The sequence below is a fragment of the Physeter macrocephalus genome, chromosome 8 (genome assembly GCF_002837175.3).
Source record: "Physeter macrocephalus isolate SW-GA chromosome 8, ASM283717v5, whole genome shotgun sequence".
NCBI classification, from domain to species: Eukaryota; Metazoa; Chordata; class Mammalia; order Artiodactyla; family Physeteridae; genus Physeter; species Physeter macrocephalus.
Genome location: NC_041221.1, coordinates 91048652 through 91070680, shown reverse-complemented (window position 1 = coordinate 91070680; position 22029 = coordinate 91048652). Strand labels below are relative to the sequence as shown.

The 22029-nt window shown below is 35.5% G+C and overlaps 1 long non-coding RNA gene across 1 annotated transcript in view; it reads right to left on the bottom strand.

Moving 5' to 3' along the window:
• LOC129392336 (uncharacterized) overlaps nt 1–21801 on the bottom strand; it is a 59567-nt gene extending 37766 nt beyond the window's left edge. Inside the window, exons 1-2 of the long non-coding RNA XR_008618077.1 lie at nt 21749–21801; nt 21190–21254 (exon numbers count right to left, since the gene is read on the bottom strand). This is a non-coding gene — a long non-coding RNA (uncharacterized lncRNA). The remainder of the gene's footprint in view (nt 1–21189; nt 21255–21748) is intronic.
• Between the last annotated feature and the right edge of the window lie 228 nt (nt 21802–22029).

Genomic DNA, 22029 nt, shown 5'->3' with positions numbered 1-22029 from the left:
CAAAGGCTTGATAATGTGATAGAATCTCAGCCCAAAGGATGTACTAATCCAGGAAGTATTTCATGAAGGAAGTCAGTCAGTCTTGATAGAGGTTTGTTAGAAACAAACCGGATTTTCAGCATCAACAACAGCACTGACGAAGAAAACACAGAATTTACTAATGGTAGCAAGGTGACTTGATATGGTGGGAAAGGAAGATTTAAGGGTATAATTTACCCATAGAGACACTTGACTTCCTAGAGTTTGGATTTGAGTTTAACTAGCCCATACATTTGAGATAGCTAAGGAGCATCTAATTTAGAACATGATCTACCAAAAATATAGACAAACTTGATTTTACATCAGTTTGTTCTCTGAGTCTACAGTCACCCTCTCTCCTTTTATTTATATGTTGACTAACAGAATCCCAGGAATTACTATTGACAAAAAGTCCTAATAAGGCTTAGATTATGCTAGACAGCAAAATCTTAATATCTCAAAGTCCCCAGGTAGTATTGAAATGTGAGATCTTGTCCCTTTCTCAAATTATAACCATAACCAACTAATTATTCATAAAACACTAAAGACATGTCAGCCTGGAAAGCATTTTATGAACACAAACAGTGCTCAAGTGAAAAAGAACCAAAATGTTCCATGACTCTTAGTTGCTTAGCAGGATTTAAACAAAAGGGAATCATTCAATTTAGAAACAAGGAAAAAGTCATGCAATGACATGTGGAAGAATAGAAAAGAGCAAAGGCTATAGTGTTGCTTGGTCAGATCAACTCCATGCTCCTTCATTTGTATTTTTCATATATCCACTTTCTAATAACTAGAATAAAATAAGCATTCTTTAAAAACAGAGACAGAGAATTTGAGAATGTCTAACTCACTTAGATTATCTTGACACCCTATTAATTAGGTTGATTTTTCACAATGTAAGTATGATATTTATTCATAACCAGTATTTATTGATCCTCTATTTTCTAAGCAAAAGAAAATCAGAGTGAACAAAATATACATTCTCTACTCTCAAGGATTCACAGCTTAGATATGAAGACAATTCAGTGTGTATCTTTAATGATATTTTATTTCTCTGAACATAATTCATATCTTGAAAAAAAACAGACATTTTTTACCCCATAATCTGACTTGGAAATTAAAGTGATATTTGCTCTTTTGAAATATGAAAAAAAATGTAAAAGTAATTTTAACCGAAACAAGTAAACAAGTGTGTTGTTATTAGATAAAAACATCCAGAAGGATGAAAGTGAAAAGTGATAAAGAAAGCTCCATTGGGCAGGATTGGGCTGAACCTAAAGAGACATTTCAAACAATTCCAACATGAGCAGGTCACATGTGTCAAGGAGTTTATGCTCAGCATTCTTCTTGCCATGACAGATTTTTGAAGATTTATTCAGATGGCTATGTAGATCAATACCAGCCAAATGTTGTATAAATATGCCTTTCATGTTTATATATCCATGAATTAAAGTCTAAGGATTGTTATCAAGATCAAAAGACCAACAAAAAATAAAATGTCTCCTACAAAAGCCATAAAGGAAAATTTAATTAGCTCAGGTCTTCTCTCTCAAGGTTCTTTCTCTTAAAATAGTTTTTAAATGAATGATATTACTTTTGTATTGTAAGACCTATAATTTTCCCTGACATCTTATTTGTTATAAAACTAGATTCTAAAATTTTTCCATGAACTTTAGAAAGCCTTGTACTTAAAAATTATTTTTGGCATACAAACTTGGCATTGTGACCTCAGAAAGGTTTATTCATTATATTAATTAAATACCATCTCTATTCATATATAACATCCACAGGAGATAGCTGGACTTTCTTTTTTAAATGTGATTATAAAAGAAACAATGATGATTACAGAAATTTTCGAAAATTCAGATCAACAAGCTGTGGAAGAGACAGAATCTTTGGGAGTCAGCCCATCCCTGAGAAAGGAGTAATATTTATGAGCCAGGGAGTCAATCCCCATTTTAATCTATTAAGATTATCATAATCCTCTAACAGTTATGTACTCAAAAATATTTTAATAGCTGCATAATATCCCATTATACAGATATAACATAATAAATTTCAGACAGTTGAATGTTCATTTTCTAATAGTTTTTGAGTTTTATAAAAACTGCTTTCATGAATATCTTTATACATTAATACCAATGCATATCTCCAACACTTTCTTTGAATGTAGAATAGTTTAATGAACTGGATATTTTAAAAGTTGTATCACTCCCTCCAAAAATGTATCAATAATTATTCCCACAAGCAATATATAACATTGCCAACTATACTATTTTCAGCATGGATGTCATATTTTAATATATTCCAATAAGACAGAAAAAAGTGGTATTCATTGTTGTTTAATTTGTATTTATTTCATGAATATTAAGGGTAAGCTTTTTTCCCAGTTAGCCATTCAGCAATTCCATACTACTAGCCACAAAGAGTAGAATGATCAAAAAACAGGATCACTAATGCAAAAAGTTTTAGGAAAGCAAACTTCTGTGACTACAAAGAAACATGCGGTAAGTTTGGGGGTGGTAGATGATATTCTGTATCCTGATTGTGTATAAATTATAGATCAGTAAACTTGGCTTTACAAAAAGGCCAGGGAGATTCTGACTATTCATATTGGTAACACCAAAGATGAGAAATAAAACAGTGGGCCAAAAATTTAAATTTATAAATCAAGGAAATCATTTCAAAATAAAAGAACACTTGAATATACAGATTGAAATGGTACACTGTACCCAAGGATAAATTGATATGGAATAATCAACACAAATACCTATTTTACCAAAGTGACTGAGCTTTAACATAAATAAATATAACAGGGGTAAAAATTGTCACCTATGTGGCAGGAAAATTAAGCTATTAAGTAAAAAAGAAAGAAAGCTATTAGTATCATAGTAGTTAATTCAGAGTAGCTAATGTGTAGTACCTTACTTATTCAATAAATATTTGTTCAATATATCATTTTTTTGCAGGACACTTACTGTAGGTCTAATATTGTCCCATATAAAACAGAACATTTTCATTTGTTACACCTAAAGAGAACAAAGAGATCATTTGATAACTCTTGGTAAATAGAACTTTATATATAGAAATAGGGATTTTTACAGATGCAATAGAAACTTTGCATACAATAAGTAAATCTCTCATTGTTTTCAGAACATGTAAACTTGCTAGAAGGACAGCTGAGAGCAGGATGGCATATCTGGCAGGAGGACATTTTAAAGGTAGTTAAGAGTCCAAGAATTAAACCTGAACGCCCCAGAAAAATCAAATGAACCTAAAACATATTTTATTTGGGGGTCTTTTATTGGCTTAGGTAGAACTCAAGATAGATGGAATTGTGATAAACTAGAAAATTAAAATGGAATTCGGGAAGCATGGGGTACAAATACTGGTCAGGTTGGTCCTCTGAGAAAGCCTAGATGATGTAGTACATGTAGGTATCACATCAACACCTGGGCTTCTTGGGTGTTCTGACTACCAGAGCAAAAGAGCTTTCCTCTAGGACCCTCCTACACTGTGGGTGGGAAGGTAAGCTGGTGCAGCCACTATGGAAAACAGTATGGAGGTTCCTCCAAAACTAAAAATAGAGTTGCCATATGATCCAGCAATCCCACTCCTGGGCATATATCCAGACAACTATAATTCAAAAAGATACATGTACCCAGTGTTCATTGCAGCACTATTTACAATAGCCAGGACATGGAAGCAACCTAAATGTCCATCGACAGAGGAGTGGATAAAGAAGATGTGGTACATATATAGAAAATACTACGCAGCCATTAAAAAAAAGAATGAAATAATGCCATTTGCAGCAACATGGATAGACTTAGAGATAATCATACTAAGTGAAGTAAGTCCAAAAGACAAATACCATATGATATCACTTATATGTGGAATCTAAAATATGACACAAATGAACCTATCTACAAAACAGAAACAGACTCACAGAGACAGAGAACATACTTGTGGTTGCGAAGGGATGGAGTGAGAGTTTGAGGTTAGCAGATGTAAACTACTATATATAGAACAGATAAACAACAAGGTCCTACTGTATAGCACAGGGAACTATATTCAATATCTTGTGATAAACCATAATGGAAAAGAATTTTTAAAAGAATGTATACATATAAATATAGATGTATAACTGAATCACTTTGCTGTAGAGCAGAAATTAACACAACATTGTAAATCAACTATACTTCAATTAAAAAAAAAAAAGCTTCCCCCTAGAGGCTCACATCTTCACCTTGTAAAAGACAGGTAGTCGACTCCCTAAGAGGAAGTCATCTTCTTGCACCTCAGGTGAGTAAGCTTCCTTGAGAAATATGCGAGTTTCTGTGCTTCTTAGTAGAAGATTTCAAACTCCGATAGATTTTGTCAAAAGGCTAATCTGATTAACTCATCACAATTAATGATGTTGACCCAACTTTTCAGTTGCTCCATTCCACTCCAAAGACATGCATCCTATTATTGTATTATAAAGCTGTCACTGCATTCCAACTTGCCCCTTTGTTTCTTCAAGCAGCTAGAATTATCTCTTTCTATACTTAAAAAAGTATACATATATTGTGAAACATTATTGTCTTGATATAAAATTTGACAACCCCACATTTTCTCCATTTCTTTCTTTGATAGGTTGGGTTGGCACATTACCGTTCTGCTTGCCTTTATTCAGGGCATTTTCAATTTCTCTTCTGCATAGGGAAGTGATGTGATGTTCCAGGTGACTGGGTAGTTTGCCATCCTTAAACACATAATTTCCTACTTGGCTTCCTTATGCCAAGTAGACTTGAACACATTCAATACATTGAAGTGCAAAGGATGTCCTCCATTTGCATTTTAAATATTTCATTATCACGTGTACCTTCCATAAATCTCGATAATTCCCTCTGTCTACCTAACATAAGGTTGTGCTCTCAGCAAGGCTGTAGAGCAAAACTACAGTTAACCAAAGAGGTCAAATATGAGGCATTCTGGCTGAACTAGATATAATCTTTAAATTAAACAAACCTTTGAATTTCACCCCATATTGTTTATGAAAATACACTTTACAGCCTCGGATACTATAGAACAAATGTGCTATTGCTTTGATTCAACACTTCATGCTGTTTGGGTGTCATCATTATGAGTATAAATTACTTTTATAATGTAGATGTAGACAACAGTAAAAATTTAAGTATATCTGTAAAAACTTTAAAACATTTATTGAAATAGAAATTAAATCTGAAGTAACTTGTTTTATTAGGATATGCCAGCTCTTAGGGAGAGAACAGGTTCAGAAGGGCCTGATACAGCTCAGTCTTTCAGTGGCCACAAGCTCTCTAGAGCCCCAAATTTCTTTTACATTTACCCAGCCTGGACCATCACCGAGTCATACAGACTTCTGACATTACCAGGATTCCTGTCTGCTTAGTTAACAGAGGACTTTGGTGATATTTTTTGTTTTGGAAAATCTTGTATCCAAACATGGGTGGCAAATACGCTGAGGATTTTGACATAATGGCTTCAAAGGATACATTTCCTTTTTAAAAACACTTTTTAGCAAAATATGTTCCTGATGAAAATGAATTTTTATTGCTAAGCTTGCGTGAATAAATAGCCACCTCAAAAGATCTGTAGATTTGAACATCACATGATGTGCAAAAAGACAATTTCTCCTCTGCTCAGTGCATAGGTTACAAGAGGGAAACTAGAGTGAAGGATCAAAGGTAAAGATAAGAACTCAATACCAGCTAGAAGAAGTAGGACAATTAATTTATGTCCCCTACTTTGTTGATGAGAAGAAAACCTCTCCAAAAATAGAATAGGACTAATATAAATAGGCACATTATCTCAATTAGCCAAAATCCATAAAAGAGGGAAAAAAACTATGGAAGAGAGACCCGTCAGAAAGGTGCCATGAAAAGAAATAAGTGAAGCTAGAACTGTAAACTTGTTTTTCTAAACAATTTGCTCATATGATGAGTTACCGTGAAAAGGAACTTAGACATTTTAGTTACTACTGACTAAACCTCTGACAAAAGGAAAAGAATCATCAATATTGCTCATATGAAATTAGGAGCTTATTTCTATTCACACAAAATTTACTGAAAGCCATTTAAGACCTTCTCATCATGGCCTGTCCTTAGTTCAAAAATTCTGCCACCCTAAATCACACCCACATACAAACACAGAAACTCACAAGGCAGAAATCTCTAAAACTGAAACTCAGCCCTTTGACGTGCTGATATACCTCTTTCCTGAGTTTTGTGCTACTTTCTCTCTCTACACTTGAATGTTGTTTATAAGACCTGTGTCCCTTCTTGATCCTACTGTACCTCACAGACTGATACTTTTGCTCAAACATGAAAGGTGAAAAAGCATCTTCTTCTCTGCCTCAACATGTCTCAAATGGAATTAATTACCTTCTCACTAAAATTGGTTCCCCTTTCTTCCAACAACCCTGACTGTGTCCATGTCAGTTACCTACTGCCCATTTAAATGCTGAAATGTTTCTCAGCTAGATCTTACATCACGATTGCCAATGCTCCAGACCAAGCATCTCCTCTTCCCAGACCCTCTCCCCAGATCCATCTCTGATAAAGCCATCAGAGAGACTTTTATAAAATGTGCAACTAGTCAAATTACCCATTCCCCTGATTACCATCCATCAGTGATTCTCACACACAAACTCTCCATGCCTCCTCAGCAGGCATATAAGTTTCCCAAGCTCCAGGTCCAGCCCATGTCTCCAGCTTGAATCCTGATATGCCGTTCCTCCCAGTTTAGGCTTCAGCCAAATCAAACACCTTGCAGCACTCCCCCACCACTTTGCAGTTTCATGGCCCCTGTCTCTTCTAGAACGCCCCTCAGCTCACCTCCCACACCCACTGCTGCTCTACCTTCTTCAGAAAGATATCATTGACCATTCTTGCTGTGATAATGTCATCCCAGCTTCCTCAAACCCAAATCTAACCCATGATCCCACTAATTACTCTAAAACAGCTCTTATCATATAGAATTTCAATTATCTATCAAGGGTTCTGTATACTCATTAATGGCGAGAAGTGAGTGACTTCTATCTCAATGACCCCAGCACCTATGGCATGATTTAGCCCTTAATAAAACTATGTTTAAAGAGCCTGACTGAACTTCCACCAAAGTTTCTGGTCTATGACCTATGATTCGGTGGATTTCCAGATGAAAATCCATTGTTATTCTAATCCTCTACAGACAAGATCTAAAATGGGATATTCATCCACAGCATTCCAAAGTTGTTTGGTCCTTTTTAGATAATCTATATATGAAGGCTTCTGTTTTCCCAGACCAGAGAATTGAAAGCAAATATGCAGCTGTTTTGCAGGTCCTTAGTGCTGGCGATGATCTACCGCACTGTGATAATCATGTGACTCAGAATGACCCTCCTCTTTCATCACAGGAGTGATATGACCTAAAAAAAATGTTTCTAACATACTTTTGGTAACCCAAATATGCCATTTGTTCACCAAGCACTCCACTCTCTCACTAGCTTTCTGCCCTGCCATCTCACATATCTTTTATTGCCCTCTGTGGCAGGTGTGATAGCAGCTTTTTACTCTTCCTTTTCTTTCTGTCATATTCCTGGAAGTGCTAACCCCCTTGCCTCTTCCTTGTTGATAAGCAGCTCTATAGATCTGTCACATCTCATGCAAGTCTTTGCTTTGTTGAAAGAACTTGGGCCTCCGTCCATGGTGCTCTGGCAATAGCAATGTCAGCTGCAAAAAGAAGAAGGAAGCGTCTGCCCTCTGAAAGCCTTTCCACAGAGAGCAGGCAGCAGGAAGGGTGGTTGGCCAGGGGCTGGGCCAGCCAGCAGAAGCCTCTGTCCAACCTGAGCTGAAATTTCCCATGTGACTAGGAATGCATGGTTGGATTAGGGAGGCCAGCTGGAAACAAGAAACCATGCTAATACAAAAGCTTCTGTGAAGTTCCAGTCTCATTTACCTGATAAAAATAATGTGGTTCAAACCTAATTAGGCTACTTGATAATGCTTGGTTTGACAAGCACAGCAGCATTAAGGATTTTTTTCAAATAACCTTCATTTTTTCATTTCTTATATCATTTGTTCCAGCACTTCTAGACCCACTAACTGTTGTCATAGTACTCTTTCTAAAATTTTGCCCTCTCTGAGTCCACAGGGTCAGTCGATGTATCTTCTACATGGCTCTCCCTCTGTCTTCTCTCGCAGTGCCCCGGGCTCCAGAGGGACCCTCCTCATCCACTGGACGATCCAGGGCCCTCTGGTCCCCTTCCCCAGGCAACCAGGCAGCTGAGCCAGGTCCCTTAGCAGGCCCTCTGAGGAGAGGTGACCAGGAGCCTGGGTGCAGGGAGCAGCTCTCCTGGGAGCAAAGGGTTGGACCACCCACCTGAGCCGTGGACATGGTTTTCCCCCCCAGGGATGCAGGGATGGTCCCAATCCCACCTCTGTTTATTCTCTGTTTATCCTGTACGTAACATTTAGCATTCCTACTGTAACAAAATTAATTTTTATGAAATAAATTATATTTCCTAGTCTAATAAAAAATTCAGGTTGTAAATAAAATAAAATGTAAATGAGACAGTATCATTCCATTGTTTAAATACTGAAGTGACCCCCTTAATCCCTTTAGGATAAAGCAATCTTCCTTACTTAATGTAGCATCCAAGGCCCTTTAATGTCTCATCTTTCCAGCCTCTTCTCCTGCTATAACTTCATATGTGCCCTTTAATCTAGAATGTAGATCTACAAGACTCTCTGGAAGTTCCCCTTGTTATGCCATGTTCTCAACTTGCCATGCTGTTGCACAAGTTATTCTCTACCTGTAATGTCTTCTACCCACTTTCATCTACCAGCCCCTCAAGAAGCAGGTCAGGGGCCATCCTCTCTAGGACACCTGTCTCACTTTGCTCTTTTCCCACTTCTGTCCCTCTCCTATTCTTGGGCTCTCTCAGCTGGCAAAGCACCTCAAATATACCACTATTATGACATTTACCCCTCTGTCCTCCAATGTTCTGCCCATTGGTTTACATCTACCACAGGAGTATGAATTATTTGAGAGAAGAAAAAGCCTCATATAGCTGAGTTATAATAGAACATATAGCATCTCAACAAATGTTGGTTGAACCAATGAACTTACGATGATAAGAAAATATTCACCAAAATTAATTTTTGTTATTTGAAAACCCTACCTGAAGAAAATATTATGGATAGTTATTCTTGCAAAATAGATAAAAGAAAAGGTAACTTTTGTTCAAACAAAGCAATTTTCAGTTTAAATAATGAGTCACCTCAGGGGTCCTTCAAATAGCAAGTACTTCTAGTGCATTTAAGGGTTTAAATGATTACAGGAAAATGGGGAGGAAGAGAGATAGAAAGAATTTTAACAGGAAAATCCAACACCTACTGAAAATAAGCCAAATAAAAAGAACATGCAAATAGCAATAAAATGTGCTTCTGAAGTTTTATCAAGGGAAATATGATTCAATTTACATGTTTGATTAGCACACATTTCAGAAAAATGTCCATTGCATAAAACAAAGATGAATTGGTATCTAACTTCACATATAAACTCCTAGAAGTAAGATTTATGGTGTGTTACTTTTCCTCTTGTGCATATCGATTATAATGAAATAATCTATGTTTGTGTCCATTTTCCAAGCAAGGTTATAAAGTTTTTAGGACCCTAGCCCATGTCTTATTCATGTTTATATCACTAGGACTTAACATAGTACCTGGTACCTAGCAAATATTCTATGTTTATTGAATTGAACTCTATATTGAAATTTTATTCTTCTGTTTAATATGTCACATCCTGTAGACAATAAATTTCTCCCTTCAAAAGGCATGTTTTAAAATACAATACATATAACCTAGAAATTATGAAATATACCTGAAATACCCAAAATTGGGGAGTATATATATATTTGTATTTCTTTTCAAGCTTCTAGAGAAGAGTCTTGACAACATCATTGCATATAATCATACCCTCAGGTTCCAATGACTGTGAAGATTGGAATTATCTCTTAAAAAAATCAAATTCTTAATGTTTAATGTACAATTCAAATCTAAAATACTAGATATCAAGAAATGCAATGTTAGATTTACAATGTTTTTTTTAAACTTTCTACACTAAATATTAAATATTATCTATTGAATGCATCAGCAGAGCACAGAGAAAAAGCACTCTATTGTGGCTGCCTCAGGGTATCAAACCATCTCTAACCTATCTCAGACTCCTAGTTATAAAACTGTGGGTGGTAACAATCTGGATATACTTTTTGCTTAAATTTTTCATAGATACAACATCTGTCAAACAGCCAACATGCCTGACCCAGTTGTATTGAGTAAACCCTGCAGATTATTTGTCAAACAAATTCAGTAACCCAATATTTGTTTCTTTATTTTAAAATTTAATTGGTATGCAAATAGGGCAACAAGACAGCATTTGTGCTGGATACAGTTGTCACTTCAGATTCTGGGAATGCTCATTATCATGCTTACAGATGTTTTTTTCCCACCTAACATCTGCCAGTACTACCTAAACCCCAGGAAGTCCACAAACCTGTGCAAACTTCCTCTCACTGTGGATCTCTTTCTCTGTTATCTGTTCCATGCACACTAATTTTGTGCATCTGAGGCCTCTGTATGCCAGAATTATGCCTGCTTCCTAACACTTCTGCCTCCAGAGCTTTAGATTTGAAATTGAACAGACACAGAGCCAATTTATCATAGGATGACATGTGTCATGTTCTTGGTATTACCAGAGGAACCCTGGTATGCACTGTATTTATCCTTTTGTTGTCAGCATGGACCAAGACAACACAGGATAGAGAAGCTATTATGTTGTTAATAATATGATATATACTTTAAAAATAAAACATTAAATACCATCACCTTCACAATGTGGTGCTAGATCATTCTGCTTAAGACCCGAATTTCTTTGTCAAATAATCATCTGTCATTCAAGAATATATCCTATTGAAATGAGAATAACAACAACAAAAAAAAGCATTGGAATATGTTCCCTCAAAGAAAAGGATAATGCTTTGTTCAAACCAACAATTTATTTCTTCTATCTCTCTTTTTCACATAAATTCTAATCATGCCTAATGATGGCTTTATCTTGAATACAATATAAATTCACATCATGTGGCTTTTGTCAACAAATATGAATATCCACAAGCATCCTCATTCCATCTTCTACTAATTAATATATGTACTTTTAACATCCTAGTGATGCATTTCTTACTGTGTTTCTAGATCAAACACAAAGCAAATAAATACAGAGATAGTAATATTTCAAGCATAAACCTAATAGTCGAAAGGAAAAAGCTTTTCATTTGAACCAAGTTTAATGAAAAGCCCAAAACTTGAGGCAAAACTTTCAACTGAAACTGGCTGATCACAGAGTAACATCTTCTTAACACCTCTACAAAGATCTCCTTTTTATCAGGAACAAACATTTGTTCATGCCAAACCTGGCATCTAGCTGCTCATTTCAATGTGTAATTAATTTTGATTTCCAGCATTCTTCCAATTACTTTTTCAACATTTGCAAATCTGCTCCTCAAAGTAAATAAGACCTAAATGCTAGCACTTTCTAGGTTTTATTAACATGTAAAAATCAGGTAAGAAGTACAAATATGCAAAACTCACTATTGCATCTATACAGAGTTACAAACTTTAGAGTAACAAACCCTGACTCTCAAATCTGAAGATGGGTTTGCCTGATTGAGCACAAGCCTTTACTAAACAATGCTACTCAAGGAATATTTTATTAACATTAATTCTCTGTAGTGCAGCTTTCCTCCATCACCAAATGATAACCGTAAAGATCTGATAATTACAGAATGTCTTGAAACCCTTCCTATGAGAGTCACATAAACTCCACAAGTTAAGACTAAGAGTTATTATATGTACCAGAATTTGAAGAGAAAACCGTCATTCTCTCAAACATGTACATCTCCGTTCTCATGACAAATCAAGCCTAGGGATTTGCAATCATAGCAACATCTAGACAAACATTATGAGCTCACTTCTTATAAGACACAAGGACAATTTCTGATGGTGTTGATACATGGCTTGAGTGGCCCCCAGAAGAACATTAGAACAATTTTTAAATGCCATATAACTCTCTATCCTAGGATCAAATACCATGATGGCTTCAACATCCCCTTTCCACTTCCATCTTGATTTTTTAAAAACATTTTAATTAAGAACTTTTCACACGAGGCACCTAATCAGGCATTTTGACATACTGTCTTAGTTTGGGCTGCTATGGCATGACACAGGCTAGGTAGCTTAAACAACTAACATTTATTTCTCAAAGTTCTGGAGACCGGGAAGTCCAATATTAAGGTGCTAACAGAGAAAGAAAGAGAAAGAGATTGGGTGTGGTGTGGAAGAGCAGGCGCTCTTTCCTATCTCTTCCTAAAAGGAGACTAATCCCATTCATAATGGCTCCACCCTCAAGACCTAATTGGCTCCTGAAAGCTCTACCTCCTAAAGCCATCATACTGGGAGTATGATTTCAACATATGAATTTCAGGGAGGACACAAACATTCAGTCCATGACATATGCATTACTTCAATTAATTTCCATAACAAACTTGGTGATAGATATGAAATCTCTCATTTTATGGGATAGCATCTGACTCTCAGAGAGGTAAAGTAGCTCCTCTGAGTTTACAGAGAGCCATGGCTTGCTGTCATGAATAGAATCTGCATTCCATGTGTGTGGTCTATTCTTCAAGCCACAAGAATTCCACGCTATCGCTAGGAAGGTCTAGTAACCCTTCCTTGTTTAAATAGGCCATGCCATCTCATAACTGTACACCTCATGCTCTGATCTCTAGCACACTTTCTGCCATCTTCATCTGACAGGCTTTCAACAGATTCTTGAAACACCTACTTTGTACCAGTGTGACAGGCAATAGGAATACAAAAACAAATGATCATAAAATCCCTGTGTTTAATCAACATTGGACTAAAGGTGGATAAAAACTATTCTGGAACAATCTGCTCAAATTCTTCCTCCATGGCAAATCCTTTTCCAGGCTAAAGTGAAGTCTTTCCCCAACTAATCCTCAGAGGATATATGTATTTGGCACTAATCATTCAGGGCCTTGTGCCTTTTTTGCACATTTACCATTTCAACAACTAGATTATGTTCAGTGGTATATTTTTATATCCCTCACTAAAACTTTTCTCATTCTTCCTTACTTATGGTAAACATTTTATAATAATACTTCATTCAGGAAATTGACCTAGTACTTATAAGGTATCAGGCACCATGCCAACTTCAGAAAAAAACTGGTAGGGAAAAAAAAGCCCACACACATCCTCTCTAGGAACCTCCCTGAAAATTGAATAGTTTCTTGAGATGTATAGACATGGAAATAGGCATTTGTAATACAATATGATAAACCAGATAACATTAAAGCAGGTATTTCTGGTTTGTCTCCATAACTCCATAAAGAGGGCCAGAGGGCTTTAGAATGGGTATGAGCTAATGAAGAGGTTATTGGTTAAGTGGGGAAACTGAAACAGAAAGAAGCATTTTCTCATTATCTGTCCTACCACCTTCAACATGCATCATAGTACAAGGGCAGAGAGTGCCAAAGTTCTAACAGGTGTTCCTATGTTTTCTTTGATAGATGCTTCTTTGAAACACTGAAGTTTATGTCAAGCCATGAGGGTTTAACAGGATGAATCTTCTATTATTTCTGGGTGGACAAGAATACTATATCAATTATACACATGTCAAATAGTCACATACTCCTCGTAAGATTTCTCACAACCTTTCATAGGATAAGTCATAGAAAATATAACATTTTTGAGCAATGAAAGACATGATACATCCCAAAATTCATCTGTATTATAAAATATAAATATGCCAGATTAAGCCGAAGCTTAATATTTTTAACTTCATTCACTCAGTGCAGAGGAACATTTACCATATTCCTAGTTCTAAGCAATGATTTTCATTCATTAAGCAGCAAAACCATTTCTTTCTGCAAGAATGTACTGAGCCAGAAATAACAGAAATGTGTATTTGTATTATTATGCATATAAACTTATTTACTTCAAAAGGATTAACTTGTGGATCACTAAAGGAGAAATTCATTACACCAATGAACTCCAAGTAACTAGAACTAAACAAGACACATCAGTCTAAGTTGAAATGGAATTTACTTCAGTACTGCTACAGCCTAAAACAAACCATAAAATGAAATCAACACATTGTACCAAGAAATTTTGCATAAACAATCTGATAGAGTCTAACACATTAGGGCTGCATATATACCAGCCTCTCAGACTGTATGAAAAATGTTGAGATCAATGGATGCTGATGAGCAATATTTAAATGAATTTCTAAATGACTATAATAAAAAATTTAGTTGACTCAACTCATGCTGCTCTGGGCTGTGAAGCTTTGAGCTCTATTTACCTGAAAGCATGAATGCCTATTAGACTTGGCAGGAGTTTCTCAACCTTGCTATTAAGTAGAATACCTGTTTAAAATGAACAAGCATCAGGCTATATCAAGTCTGTTACTTCAGACTGGGATAAAGCAGCGTGCTAACCTCATGTACGTGATGCAAGAGCAGAAGAGAATAAATCTTCATGGCCTTCTTTGTGAGCAAAAATTTTTCATCAGATGTAGCCAGCATTGACTTTCACAGGTATTAACCATAAAATGACTAAATAAAAAGTGACACAAGAAAAAGCAAAATGAATTAAAAGTATATAGAATGAATTTAAAAATACATCTTTCAAAAAGCTTCCACACCTTCCTAGAGGCCAAGAAAAATCTGTGAAGAGGTTATTGGTTAAGTGGGGAAACTGAAGCCAGAAGTGAGCATTTTCTCATAATCTGTAAAAGAATGAAAGAAATGGAAGGAGAAAACTGGGGGTGGGCGGAAATTTAGCACTCAATGACATTCAGATGTGATACACCAAGAATTAGTGGGAAACCATTTGATTAAAACTCAAAGAATGGGACCAAACCATACAAGTGAGCAAATTTGGAGGCAGGAAAGAATCATGGTGAAATAGGGAAGTCTGTGGAAATGGTAATGACAAGGATTAAATCATAGTAGATACTGCACTGGAGTTGGTCTTCTAATAGCACCAGGGGATACTGAAAATACAAATGTTTCTCAGGTTGCAATAAAGGCAAGATCAATCCATACTTGAGAAAACAAAAAGGAGACAAATATTCTTGCAAAAAGAAAAAAATATATAGTTAGTAGAAACTGCTGTACTGAAATTCAGTACAGCAAAGAGTTTGCTTATAGACCAATTCATTGCTAAAACATTAAAGAAATTCAATATTGTAGTTACAGGGCAAATGTAAATGGATATGAAATACACTATTTCCAGTGTATAAGAGTAGAAATCTGCATCTTTAAAAATGCATCTTTCAAAAAGCTTCCACACCTTTCCTGAGGCCAAGAAAAATCTGTGGAGCTAATGAAGAAAGGAGTGAAATCTGTAAGACATTAGTCTAGTATTTATCATCAACAGAAATTAAACCAGGGTAGAAAAAAGAAGAGTTTAAAAATGATATGAAACATGGCTAAAGAAAATTGTTTATAGTGAACTCAAAAATAAGGGCTGAAGAGGCAAAAAGATGATATATATTAAAGTGATTTGTAAACTCTATAGTGTATGCTAACACTGAGCTTTTGTTTTTTTCAAATAGACCAATCAACAGTGAGGGGAAACAAGAAATAAATAACTCTAAAAGTGGATTTATTCTTTTACCTTTAGTAATAAAATATTAATTGTGAGACCTGGGAAATTATGTAGTATTTTTGTTTGTTTTTGCAGAAAATGAGCAAAAGAAAAATACCAATTAACATTTAAAAATCATTAAATGTCAAAACTTGATATCAGATCAACAATCTGTCAACACCTATTTATGGATTATCTACTCTGAGTCCTATATTCTGCTTTGTGATGTGAAAAATGTTATAAAAACCCCTCCCGAAAATGGAAAAGAACTGACAGATGAAAGGACATGGATGGCTGAGAACAATTCCTGATGCTTCATTTGAGGGCTGTGGGGAGAGCAGTAACCCTCACTGTGATACCAGGATGATAGAATTGGCTGGTTGATCAATCCATGTAGGAACTAATATTTGAGGGGATGGGGGGGAATAGCATCACAGAGGTAGAAGAATAAGATCCGGGTACTTATTACTCTGGCCTCTCTCCAAGTAGCTGCGTCTCTCTGCCAGTCACAGCTACTGTCTGGGCTCTGAGAACAGCTCTCTCTACTTGCCCCCTCAGGCCAGGGTACTTGCAATACATTCCCCTTTTGTTATAGCCCCAGGATGCAGTGCCATCCCTTTGAGTTTGTTGCCCACACCTGTGCAAAGAACCCCTTCATGAAAATCTTACATTTCCCAGTATGAGTGGCTGACTATTTCTTTCTGGTGCCTTGACTGACACAAGGATTTAACAACCTCTGTTGTCAAGGAGTTTATGATTCTGAGAAAGCAGGAATCGTTTCTGTAGAACAGTGGGAAAGCAATATAAGACTTCTTTAATGAAGTACTATGTGATGCAACAGGGACTAAATTTTTAAGAGAGGAGGTGTGAACCAAACAGTTAGGAAAGCATTAGGGAGGATTTCTTATTCCGGAAAATTAGGATGGACTGAGAGAGAGAGAGAGAGAGAGAGAGAGAGAGAGAGAGAGAGAGAAGATGGTAGGGATGAATTCCAAGCTAGGAGAAAAGTCGTTGATAAAGAAAATCCTGCAGATAATCATAGATTAAAAGCAAGGGTGACCATATATATCTCACGTTGTCCAAGACATCCCCCACTTCATGCCTATTGTCTCAGTGTAACTCATTATTAGTAATAAATTATATGGCAATGCTTTTCTGAATGCATTACACTGTACAAAGTCATTTTGAATTCCTGCACAAGGAATTACTATAATAAAAGAGGTATTTTACTAAAATACACTTGGCATGGGAATTCAATATGAACTCAGATAGAATGGAAATTTCAGAAAATAATAGAGTTTAGAGAGAAGAAGAATCATTTGATAAAAATAATGATAATGTGAATGTAAGGAGAAATGTTAAGAAAAATAAATTGAGAAAAAATAAATTCATAACAAAATCTTATGTGTATTCAAAATATAACCAGTGGTTCTTTGTAATCTCGACTCTGCTGAATCTCATTCAAAGAAACAGTCTTAACAACCCAAAGATGTTAAAAGGAATTAAATCTTTACTTCATGTATTTATTCATCAAGTTAGTTTATCACCTTCTCTCGCTAGCAGTCTCTTACCCTCTCTATTGTATTCTCACTCTCATTTCACATGTTCCATCAGAGACATAAAGAATCTTGTCCCTCCTTAAGTCTCCTCTTCACTCCAATCCCAGAATCCTTTTGGCTCAAGCTTGATCTTAAAAAGGAGTTTTAGCTTGCTTTATTGAAGTTATCACATGAGAAAGCTGTGGTATCTTCAGATGATATTTTTATAGACACTTTTAAATTGTTATTAAAGTGACATAAGCACAAGGTGATAAAATAATCAGAATTTATGTAGAGACCCAAATTTATCCTTCCTTATTCCTTATTCATCTCACCTCACCCAGCAGAGTAAACCTCTCTCAATTATTTTTGGTTTGAATTCCTCATACAGCTACTGTGTGACTTTAGATAATATGCTTATGCCATTCATATTTTATAACTTCACGTAATATCTAATGAATTCCTGTTATAAAATAGAAGGATCGAATGCACTTGCAATGTCTCCATTCCTCCTCCTCTTATCCTGCAATATCTGATAGACAAATTATTATTTTAAAAATTTTGGTTAGGTAACTTGGTAAATTTAATAATGCATTTAGACTTTTTTTAAATTCCAGTATCATTTGAGTCTTTTCTATGTAAAATGATGATGTAGTACATAAATCCTTCCTTCCCCACATTCCCTCTCTATTTTCCTCCTTCTGCAAGTTATACGTTCACTTTTGACTTTTACACTGTCCATGTTGTTTGTATTTAAATGAATTTTTAAACCATGATGGGCTTTCATCATGCTTTCATTATAGGCTGATTATAAAAATTCAAAACCAACGAACTATATGTACTTAACATTAGCTTTCTTCACTGTAAGGCCACATGGTATGTGAACATTATAATTCTTCTCTATGTGTGAAATATCAGGTTTCTCAACACCTTGAAGAATATTCCTAGCATCAATGACAAATAAATGCCCTGTTCTTGCATTCCTCCAAGTGATTAAAATCATTCCATATTTTAGTTTATTTTGAACCATAACTTTATTTCAGAGGTAGAATACTTCATTGTGATATATAACTTTTCTCATACAAAAATTGATGCGTCTTTAGCACATCCTCAAGATTATTCAGACTCTCAATATATCATTTCTCACAGGGGAACCCATATTTTCCTGAAGACTACCCTCCCCAGCATGTATATAGTTGCCAACAAAGTCTCGGGAAATTACAGCATAGAACTGACTTCAAATCAGTCAACTCCATCATGTTTCTCTTCCCAAACCACTTACACTGAGCTCCCTTTTCAATTCCTATACATGAAGGGAATACTATAAATTTGCTGACTATGGTGATAACAAAAATATAGTCCCACTTCTAGTTATGATAGAGCAGCTTAGAGTTAGCCAACCAATCTCCTGCCAATACCCCCACCCAACTGTAGAGAAATATTGAAATCATAGCTGATTAAAGGTACAGGACATCAACCAAGGCAGGAAGAATTTGAGTATCTGAGACATGCTCTGTTGATTTTCCAACAGACACTATGGAAGCCAGAAAACAATAAAAGGCTCTAACATGCTGACAGAAGATAACTGTTAACCAAAATTTTATACACTACAAAAATATCCAGCAACAGAGAAGTTAAAATTAAAATATTTTCAGACCAAAATAGAGAATTTTTTCATCAGCAAACACAAAAAGATTAATAACTTGACCTAATTGGCATGCAGCAGAAAACAACTGAATATACATTCTTTCCAAATCATATGTAGCATTTACCAAGATTGACTGTGCTGCAGAAAAAACATGACTCATTTTAAAGTATTAAAATCACTGAGAATATGTTTTAAATTTTAAAACAAATTTGAAAAGATACATGCACCCCAGTGTTCACAGCAGCATTATTTATACTTGTCAAAATATGGAAGCAACCTAACTGTCCATCAACAGATGAATGGATAAAGAAGATGTGGTATACATACATACAATGGAATCCTATTGAGCCATAAAAAAGAATGAAATTTTGCCGTTTGTAACAACACAAGTGGGCTTGGAGGCCATTATGCTAAGTGAAATAAGCCAGACAGAGAAAGACAAATACTGTACGTAATCACTAATATGTGGAATCCAAAAAATACAACAAACTACGGAATATAACAAAAAAGAAGCAGACTCACAAATATAGAGAACAAACTAGTAGTTATCAGTGGGGGAGGGCAACATAGAGGTGGGGGAGTGGGAGGTACAAACTACCAGGTGTGATCAAAGATAGGCTCAAGGATGTATTGCACAACACAGGGAATAGAGCTGCTATTTTTTAATACCTGTAAATGGAAAGTAACCTTTAAAAATTGTATAACATTTTAAAAAATAAAAACATTTTAATTAAAAATAAAATCTAGTAAATATCCAAATATTCAGAAATAAAGAAATTACTTTTCTGTATCCTCTACTTCTGCTCACTGCTTAAATGTTGAAATTCCCCCCAAGATTTCTCAGTACTTTGCTCTTGATTCACTATTCTTTTAATCCTTCGTGAGCTTTACCTATCCACAGTTTGAGCCAGATATTGATGATTCCCCCATCTGTATTTGTAGCCAGACTTCTTTCCTGAGCTCCAGGCTACCTCTAAAAGAAACAAAATTCTTTCTTCTCAGAGAAAACCTCAAAGGAATAGGCTAAAACACATCTCCTATACATCTTTAGCTGCCTTAAGCTCTGGTGAAATAGTATGATCACAGTACTTGAAACCAGAAACTTGGAGGTCTAGAATCCACTGACTATTACAACTTGGGCATGACTGTGATGTGAAATTGGTTAAAGGAAATTGTGATAGATGATATTTTCCATTTAATTGTGGAATAATATCCCAAGGGAATTTGCGAATGGTTTAGGACCAGGAAGTTGGTGTATGGGAAAAACAGGATGGAGAGAAAGGGTATTTATATATTAGCAAAAGCCCAAAAGTTCTCTAGTGGGTACAAATTGCTAGTCTGAATACCAGTACTAGATCTCCTGGTTAACCTAAAATGGTTAATATATATGTATTAGGGCTCCACAAGCAGAGACTATAATTTCAATGTGTCTAGGGTAGAACAAAAACTCTATACATTTTATAATCTCCCCAAGCAATTCTGATATGTTGTACATTTTAGAACCATCAGATTAGAGTAGCATTTCCCAATCTGTGGCCCATACACCACTGGAAGTTATTGCCAAGTACAATTTTTTTAAAGTAGTCTCTAGGGGCTAAAATAATCAATGTCTTGCAAAAGTTTTTTTAATATTTTTAAATAAGTTACTAAATTTATAGTAGATTTTACCACCTGCCCTACCAACCAAAACCTAAAACTGCTTTTTCTCTTTTAAATTGGAAGGAGCCCTTGAACTTGAAAATTTTACAAATTACTATCTACAACACTTGACTTCAAATATTTTGGAAATTTGTTCACATTTGTTATAATTTCCAATTTGTCCATTTCACAGATAAGAACTTTTGTCCCCATTATTGCAAAACAGTTATATTTTAAAAGAGAAACAAAGTAAGAAATTTATGTATTATTACTTTTGAGGGAAATTACAAGAAAATCATGGAAAACACATTGAAAAAGGAAAATCCATTAGTCATGTTTTGGAATTTTTTTAATATTTTGTTTTTTTAAAAATTTACCTAATCTAGCTTCATAATCTACTTAAGTGAATGTTTATTTCAGAACCAATTTGTAAAGGAAGACTACACGAAAGTTAAATTTTGTGTGGTTACAAATCGTTACATATTTATAATTAAGTCAAAGCTGTATAAAATCTAAGTAAATGTCAATCTCTTACAAGCAATTTATTATCTAGAAATGTATATAAAGATTGATTAGAAGGCATGGAAGCTCTGCACCCCTTCCCACATACCTGCCCTGTGCATCTCTTCCATCTGGCTGTTCCTGAGGTGTTTCCTTTTATAATAAACTGGTAATCTAGTTTAAAAAAAAAAAAGATTGATTAAATTCTGCATGCCTAAATTTCATCTAATTCACATCACAAAGCATAATGTTAGCTCTTTAAAAATGAATAGTATTCCTTAATACTGAACATTCTAACTTGGCACATAAGTCTTGATAGATTGATAAGTCTTCAGTGATCATAATTTTAATGGGTAATCTCTTAGGCATAGCATCAGCATTTGGAAGGATGCTCAGATATAGTTCATAATCAATAAGAAATAAGCCTGAGTTATTAGAAGATTAAGAATATGCTGGTGTCTAGAAGACAGTTCAACATAGTTATGTTTTTCCCATTAAGTGATTACTATTGATATTTAGTTTTAGTTCCCCCAAGGCAGACTTTAGGATGAGGGTTGGGATGCAAGTAGTTTATTTGGCATATAATCTCAGGAAGCACAGTTAGAGAGTGAGGGAATGAGACAGGGAAAGGAAGAAGGCCAATAAAGGGTGTGTTGATAAATAGTTACCATGGGACACTGAGGCTCAATCCTGCAGCGTATCATCACAAACAATGTAAAACATGCCACAGAACTGTCCCACTGAAGAGAGAAGAATGGGAGATATTTGTCTGTGAACTTCTATTCTTCATTCTTAACTCCCTGGCACTTCCCTCCTGCCCCATGCCCAGGCTGAGCATGCTCCTTAGCTGAGAAAATGCCTTTAGGTAGAAAGATTCCAGAAGCCTTAAGGATGTATAGAAACTGTCTGCAGGTGACTTCTTGGGTAGACAGAGGAGGTATGAGCAGGA